We start from the raw sequence: 8,816 nt of genomic DNA on the forward strand, positions 1-8,816 counted from the left end.
ATGCCCAGCCCAACTCAGGTTGTGGCCCTCCTCAAGGCTCCGAATATTCGTCACCTCAGGCTCTTTGATGCTGACCGAGCCATGCTACTGGCACTCGCAAACAGTGAGACCCATTCCCACTTCTATTTCGAATCAAAACCCATGGAAGATGAGGTCCAAGAAAGCTCTTGACCGCAGATCTGTATCATCATGGCTTTCGGATCCCGACTGAAGATGGGGTACACGGAAGATCTCCCTTGGTTTGCCAGGTGTTGGTGGTGAGACTGTTGATCACCGGAAAGCGAGGGTTTTCTGAGGGTTTTCCACACACACTCTCTCTCTCTCTCTTTTCAAACTCATTTCACACTCCAAATGGGTATCCGAACAGTTGGTGGGAATCGAGCAAGATCCAGCGAAGTTCACCTCCTCTCACACTCAATTCCAGCGAGGAAGTTCCAGTATTCGCCGGCGATTTCGCACCAATGAGAGCGCTTCGACGCCGATCGCCGGAGTATCGTATGTGTCCACTCCGGTGCTGGAGGACGATAACGATGCCGTAGACCGTGACTTTTACCTTCTGGCCAAGTCCTATTTGGACTGCCGCGAGTACCGGAGGGCTGCTCATGTGCTTCGGGACCAGACCAGCAAGAAAGCCGTGTTCTTGCGCTGTTATGCCCTCTACTTGGATTGATGGCAAGGTAGGTTACAACTTGCTTCAAATAGGGACATCAATCACAGAGAAAAGAAAGTTCAGCTATTCACGGAAAACACCCTCTTTCCAATACTCTGACCACACCCCACTCGGCTCCCCACTACCCAATTTAAATTTTTAGCTTATTTTATGTATCTCCACCGCCCCATCCCTCACTTTCCTTAAGACGTGGCCCATCCCTCACATGGGTTTGTCCACTCTCCCCTCCTATATGGATTAGTGCCCTGCAAAAGAAATATTTTTTTATTTATTTATTTTTATTATTATTCTTATTATTATTTTCACCACAAAAAAAACAAAAAAAAAAAAAAAACATTCATTTCAGTGGTTTTTTCTGCATTACCACACCTCCCATTCGAGTTTGCACAACACACTTGTTTTATTCCTATCCGGGATCAACCCCGATCACAATTTTACACAAAAAAAAAAACAAAAAAAACAAAAAAAACAAAAAACAAAAAAAACAAAAAACAAAAAACAAAAAAACAAAAAAAAAAAAAACAAAAAAAACACCAACAAACCAAAACACAACACCAAAATATTTGTTTTCTTTTCTGCAGACGGCCACCCACCGACCTACTCTGCCGCCGGTCTTTTCTTCTTGCCTCCGTCCTGGGCGGCCCTTGCCGGTGTTGCCTCCGTGTCACCCACTCCACTGGGCACGATCACTACTCCCTGCTCCTCCACTGCAGCATATGGCGGCCCTCCAAATCGGAACATCACGGTGGCCTTCCGCTTCAACTCTTTGTTTTCTGCCCTTAGCACGCTTATCTCTGCTCGCGCATCCTTATACATGCGTTGGAGCAGAGTCAGCTGGGAGTTTAATTGCTGCACCTCATTTGCCCTACTCTGCAGCCGGTTCGACAAGTTTGTCACCGCAGTCATGGTTTCCACACATGACTTCAATGTATACTGATTGGCTTCCACATCCGACTGCACTGCCATTCTTTGCTCCACCGACCGCATCGGAAAGTTCAACGGAGCAAACTCCGGGGCGCTTGGTTGAGGTTCCAGTGCCACCGCACCAGTTCTCTCTCTTGTTGACTCGTTGAGGTCGGGAAAGAGGGTGAGCAGTCCACGGGAAGACGAGGACGAAGCCATTTTTCTGGGCAACAGAGTGTTACAGAGTATCTCTCTCCGAAATCTCTCTCAGAAAACAAAGTGTTACAGACTCTCTCTCTCAGCACAACGAAGAGTTTTTCAGACTTTCTCTCTCAGCACAACGAAGTTTTTTTTTCAGAGGTTTTTCGCAGCTTTTCACTGCCTCAGCCCCAGCTTCGTCTTGGTTAAATAGCCGAGGCAGCCACGCGCATCGCGCGCCTCTTGACGCCAGCCGACCAACGGGCGCGCAAGCCAAGGCGCCCACGTGCCTCGCCATCATGTCCGGCACACCTTTTTATGGATTGGGCACGCCTTTTGATGGCACGCCTTTTGATGGATTGGGCACGTTTTTTGATGCACGCCTTTTGAAAGATTGGGCACACCTTTTGAGGGTGCGACTTTTTAGGGGTCCGACAAGACTCTGTAAACTGTCCCGACATTGATTCCGGTTAGCTCCTTCATGGGTCCGACAAGACTCTGTAAACTGTCCCGACATTGATTCCGGTTAGCTCCTTCAAGGGTCCGACAAGACTCTGTAAACTGTCCCGACATTGATTCCGGTTAGCTCCTTCATGGGTCCGACAAGACTCTGTAAACTGTCTCGACATTGATTCCGGTTAGTTTCTACAAGGGTCCAGCAAGACTCCGTAAACTGTCACAACAACTGTCACAACATTGTCTGCTACAACGGTCCGACATGACCCCATAAACTGTCTTCTACATCGGTCTGACACCGCCATCCAGTGTCCTCTACACCGTTATGACACCACCATACAGTGTCCTCTACAACGTTATGACACCCCCATACAGTGTCCTCTACAACGTTATGACACCACCATCGAGTGTCTTCACCAATGGTCTGACACGACCATACAGTGTCACCTATCCTCTTTTATTTTTATGTATTTGCTTGTTTTGTTCCTTTCTTCAAACTCAAGTTGGTTAATTTCTATCCTCCTTGAGTTTGCGATTGATGTGTTGATATTGTGTATATTACAATTACAAGGATTCCTATTATATAGGAGTGTGGTGGAGAGTAGGTGAAGTAGAGGTGGTAGTGGTGTAGTGGGTTAGGTTTAGTGGAGTAGGTGAGGTGGTAGTGGTGGTAGGTTTATGGTAAATTCTAACACAACCTATGTAAGCAGATCCCAGATCCTAAAAGACAAGATCTCGGTCTAGATGAGTAGATCTGAGAAGACAAGAGCTCAACCTATGCGAGGAGATCCTAGATCTTAGAAGACAAGATCTCAGCCTAGATGAGTAGGTTTGAGAAAACAAAAGCTTAGCCTAAGTGAGCAGATCTCAAATCCAGAAGACAAGATCTCGGCGTAGATGAGTAGCTCTGAGAAGACAAAAGCTCAGCTTAAGTGAGCAGATCCTAGATCACAGAAAACAAGATCTCAGCCTAAATAAGTAGGTCCAAGAAGACAAAAGCTCAACATAAATGAGAAGATACTAGATGGAAGAGAACCTAAGTGAGCAGATCCTAGATAAATGACCTCGGCTATTAATGCGATCTTGGCTATTAATGCGATCTCGGTTAAGATGATGATCTCAGTTAAGAAGTGCGATCTCAGTTGAGATGATGATCTCAGTTGAGAAGTACGATCTCAATTAAGATAACGATCTCGGTTGAGATGGCGATCTCGGTTAAGAAGGATCTCGGTTGAGATGATGATCTCAGTTGAGATGACGATCTCGGTTGAGAAGGATCTCTGTTAAGATGATGATCATTACTAAGGTGATAATCTCGGTTTAGAAGTGCGATCTCAGTTAAGATATTGATCTCGGTAGAGATGATGATCTCAGTTGAGAAGTGCGATCTTGGTTGAGATGACGATCGCGGTTGAGATGTTGATCTTGGTTGACATGATAATCTTGGTTGAGATGTTGATCTTGGTTGAGATGATGATTTCAGTTGAGATGTTGATCTTGGTTAAGATGTTGAATTTGGATGGGACAGAACTTGTTTGTTCTTCGTTCCTGATGAGTTGATACTTGGATCTTGATGTTCTTAAATTAATGTGATCTCTGTCGAGATGTTAGATCTGGATGAGATAGAACATGATGATTATTGGTTCTTGATTATTGATTCTTGATTATTGATGAGTGGATATTTGAGTCATTGTTTCCTTACGTTGGCAAGTCATGATTTTGGTCGGAAGAGTATATTTAGCATGTTGTTTAGCCGACATGTTGGAAAATGAAACAATGTAGGTTCCATCACCTCAGGTTGACGTGGTCATAGAACCTAGGGGGCAGTTGTGGGGACATATTTTTTAGCTAGTCCACGTGGTCGAGGTTGTTAGCCGAGTGCTGAGCTATGGTGTTGTAATATCAGAATCCGAAATATTTAGATAAAGGACTAGAGTCTTAAATGATATCAAGCTATCTATTTGGATAGAGATGTGACTCTTGAGGAAGTTCATCTTAATCTGAATAGTGTGAGTTGTGATAGATGTTAAGTGAGACTTCTAGGGGAAGTTGGACACTGATCATTATAAAAATAAGGTATCCTGTGGGTCGAAGGTATGCGATTTATGTTGTGAGTTCTTGATTTGGGTTGATGATATCTTCTGAGATAAGTGACTGACTTGATCGTCGGAGTGCTCCCGGCTGGACAAACCACCGCGGTATTTCTTGTCTTCTTGTGCGTAGGTGCTTGGTTTAATCTATTCTGCCACATGCTCTCCAGCTAAGTTCCCTATTTGGTTGTAAGGTCAAAAATCAGCACCCATAACTTTTAATTTAAAATACATCTAAAGCCTTGTTTGGTAACAAATTATTTTAATTTTTTTTTAAACTTTTTATGAAAAGATATATAGAAAAATAAAGAAAGTAATATCATAATTTTTTAATTTTTTACTAAAATTGAAAGTTATCCAACAAAGCTTAATAATATAAGATCTTATTCTCTCATCATATTATTATAAATAAATTTAAATTAAAAAAAAAAAGTAAGTGATACATCCCCTACAAATAGAGCTCTACATATTTGGCAATGAAAAAAAAATAAAAATAAATAAGACATAAACATCACTATCATTGCAGGACACACATAATTACATATCTTTTAATACTTTACTGAGCATCTCTAAGGGGATAGTTAAAAAAAGTTTGTTAGGCATTTTAGCCAATGTAACTCTAATTTTGAACTCCAATGGGCTGGCTACTTTACCATCGTACTTTTTTGGTGACTACAATTGAAGAGCCCTAAAGGCTCTCCAAACAAGTATGTATCTATATATCTTGGATTTTTGTATATTTATGTAGATTTGGGATTTTATATATTTTATATATGTATATGTGTATGTAACAATTTTATATGTTATTTCAATTCTATTTGATGAATTATAGAATAGCCTATTTTGTATTTTTTATTTTTTTCTTCTTATTCTATAGGTTTTGTATGTTTGTATGGGCAAATTTATTATTGTTGCAAATTTATATTAGTAAATTATTAGCAATTAGTATTTTTTGTTTTAAAAATTAATTAAGTTAGTTTGAATGATTAGCTAAAATAAAGAGTGTGATTGGAGAATCCAATAGCTAAAGTAATTAAGTAAAATAAAGAGTCTACTTTTTTCGTACTTTGGCTAGTAAAAAATAAAGAGTGTGGTTGGAGTTAGAGCTCCCAAACATTATTCGTGGGTTGTTTAGAATGCGTTATATAAATACACTTTTTGATTTTTTGACTTAAAAAAAAATAGAGAAAAAGGAGGTATGTTTGGGATAATTTTTTAAATTTTTACGAAAAGATGTGTAACAAAATATTATAATAAAATTAAAATGACCATTCTACCATTGTTGACTTTTTAACTTTTTTTGTCTTTTAGGTAGTTGAATTCAAAGGGCAAAATTTTGCCCTTTAAGCTTTCGCAACAAGCTTCTCCAAACATCGCTATCATTGTAGGACCCACATAATTATAGCTCTTTTAAAACTCTACTATTAAAGTTTCCAAACATTATTCGTGGGTTGTTTGTGATGTATTATATAAGCCTGTGTTTGGCAAGTGGGTTTGCAGGCTTTTTTGTTTATTTTAGCCATAACAAACAAAATATCACATCCAACCCATAATCATTACATTCTTCTCTCACAAAAAAATTCAAAAAAATCAAAAGCCAAAAAGTCCTTCCCAAACCAAGCTTTTAAGCACAGGCTAAAATAGCCAAAAAAGCCAAAAAGCCAAAAAGCCAACCCACTTCCCAAACGGAGGCTAAGTGTATTTTTTGACTTTTTGGCTAAAAAAGTAAACAAAAAAAAAGATATGTTTGGAATAATTTTTTAAATTTTTACGAAAAGAGATGTATTAAAATATTATAGCAAAATTAAGGCCTCGTTTGGCATAATCTATATAATCCATCTTTTTATCTTTTTTCTATCACATCACCTCTCTATTTTTCTGCACATCTTTTCATAAAAAGACAAAAAATACACTTTTTTAAGACACTCCAAACAAACCCTAAAATGACCATTCTACTCTTAATGCCTTTTTAACTTTTAATTTTTTTTTACTGTTAGATAGTTGAATTTAAAGGACCAAATGATAATTTTATCCACAAAACTTTCATCCACAAGCTTCTCTAAATAATATGAATATTTTTTTTTTTTTTTTTTTGACTTTTTTAATAATTTTTCATACTTCTTAAATTTTATAAATTACCCCAAAGCATGAAATTATGTTTTTGTTTTGGGGGCAGTGAATCCAATGGGTTTTTACTTTCCAGACTGATACGGTAATTAACGAACATAGGGAAACGCAAAGAGGGACACTGACTTCAAGAGTTGTGAATGAAATGACAAATCTGCCCCTTTATCAAGAAATGAAAGTGTAGTAGTAGTGTGTACTAGGTTCGTAGCTGTCAAAATAATTGCCTTCCCATGCACAAACTTTGAACACTGCAACAACAACTGCAACTGCAACTGCAACAACTGCAACTACTGGGGTGGTACTACTCCCCCACCTATTGCTACTGTATAGTGGTTCACAATTGATTATTTTAGTTATTTTTTTATTATTTAATTATTTTAATTTAGTTTAAAAAATTATATTTAGAATTTTTTTTAATAGATTAATAGTTATAAAAAAATAATTATAATTTAAATATAATATTTTATCTTATTAATTATTTTAATTTATTTTGTTTTTATTAATTATTTTAATAAAAAAAATCACATTCCAAATAGGGCCAGTGTTCGCTGGAGATTGGTTCACATGATGGATCACTCTCCTTGATCCTTGAAAATTTATGTCATACTTTTGGAGCAAATTCATATATGTTACTATACTTTTTAATGGTTAAAGGTATGGGATTAAATATTTTTGTTTTAGAATTTTGAGGAATAATTCGACACTTTTTAAGTAATAATCACGAGTAATTTTATTAAGTAATAATTACGAGTAATTTTATTAACACATGATATAAAATATAAAATTTTCACAAAAGACATGTTGTGTTTTTACTTTCTAATTTTTTTTCTCACTTATTTGTTAAAAAAAGTCATCTCAACTATTGTAAATAGTTCCGTGTTCATCTTAGAGCTACTTAGGGTTCGTTTGGAAAGTGTGTTAATTTTTTGACTTTTTAGTATTTTTGACTATTTTAGTCTGGGGCTAAAAAGTCTAATTTGCACTACAACAAAAACATACTTTAGTGGCACTACACTAGTGGCATATTTTTAGAAAATGCCACAAAAAATGATATTTAGTGGCACGTTTTTGAAAAATGCCACAAAACGACAAACATAAAAGGCTCTAGTGACATTTCAATAAACAAGTGTCACAAAACTACAACAAAAACATACTTTAGTGGCACTACACTAGTGGCATATTTTTAGAAAATGCCACAAAAATGATATTTAGTGGCACGTTTTTGAAAAATGCCACAAAGCGATAAACATAAAAGGCTCTAGTGACATTTCAATGAACAAATGTCACAAAACTATAACAAAAACACACTTTAGTGACACTATACTAGTGGCATGTTTTTAGAAAATGCCACAAAAATAATATTTGGTGACACATTTAGATAAATGCCACAAAGCCACAAACATATAAAGCTCTAGTGGCATTTCAATAAAGAAATGTCACATCAATTTTATGGCATTTTATAAAATAATGACACAAAAAATTATGTTCGTGACATTTACCAACAGATACCACTAAACTTTAGTAGCAATGGCATTTTTTTAAAAATGCCAAGACACTAGGTAGGTGCAAATTACTTTTTATGGCACTTAGGTGAAAAATTTCATAAACAAATATTTTATAGCATTTTGAGAAATGCCACTAAGTCAAAAACTTTCCAAGCTTATAATGGCATTTTTGAAAAAACAAAAAATGCCAATATATTTTTAAAATTTTCACAATGCAGTAAATGATTAAAAATAAATAAATTAAACTCAATATACACTACAGGAAAAAGCATATTCGGCGACTAAATTTCCTGACCAAAAAAAATTTGGTCGCTGATAGTATAGCTTTCAGTAACCAAAACAACATTAGTAGTCAAAAGTAAAGGTTTTTGGCGACTAAACAATTTTAATAGCCAAAAGTCTACAATTGGCGACCAAAACTAAGTTTGGTCGCTGATTATTTGGGTTTTAGTGAAAAAAAAAATTTAGTAGCCCAAAGTAAAGCTTTTTGGCAACTAAAAAAATTTAGTAGCCAAAAGTCTACAATTGGCGACTAAAAATAAGTTTGGTCACTGATTATATGGGTTTTACCAACTAAAAAAAATTTAGTAGCCAAAAGTAAAGCTTTTTGGTGACTAAAAAAATTTTAGTAGCCAAAAGTCTATAATTGGCGACTAAAAAATAAGTTTAGTCGCCAAAAGTGGTTATTTTTAGCGCGGGAGAACTAAAATCCTAAGGCGGAAATTAAATTTTTTGGCGACCAAAATTTTGGTAGCTGAAAGTGCATCTTCGGTGACCAAATCCGATTTTGGTTGGCAAAAGTTAAGTTTTTTAGCAACTAAAAATAATTAGTAGCCAAAAGTATAGAATTGGCGACCAAAAAATATT

At 36.5% G+C, this 8,816-nt stretch overlaps 1 pseudogene; it reads left to right on the top strand.

Moving 5' to 3' along the window:
* On the top strand, positions 1–670 carry LOC145822134 (anaphase-promoting complex subunit 8 pseudogene; annotated as a pseudogene).
* The last annotated feature ends 8,146 nt before the right edge of the window (positions 671–8,816 follow it).

The sequence above is a fragment of the Camellia sinensis genome, chromosome 3 (assembly GCF_055761805.1).
Source record: "Camellia sinensis isolate YWXY chromosome 3, ASM5576180v1, whole genome shotgun sequence".
NCBI lineage: Eukaryota > Viridiplantae > Streptophyta > Magnoliopsida > Ericales > Theaceae > Camellia > Camellia sinensis.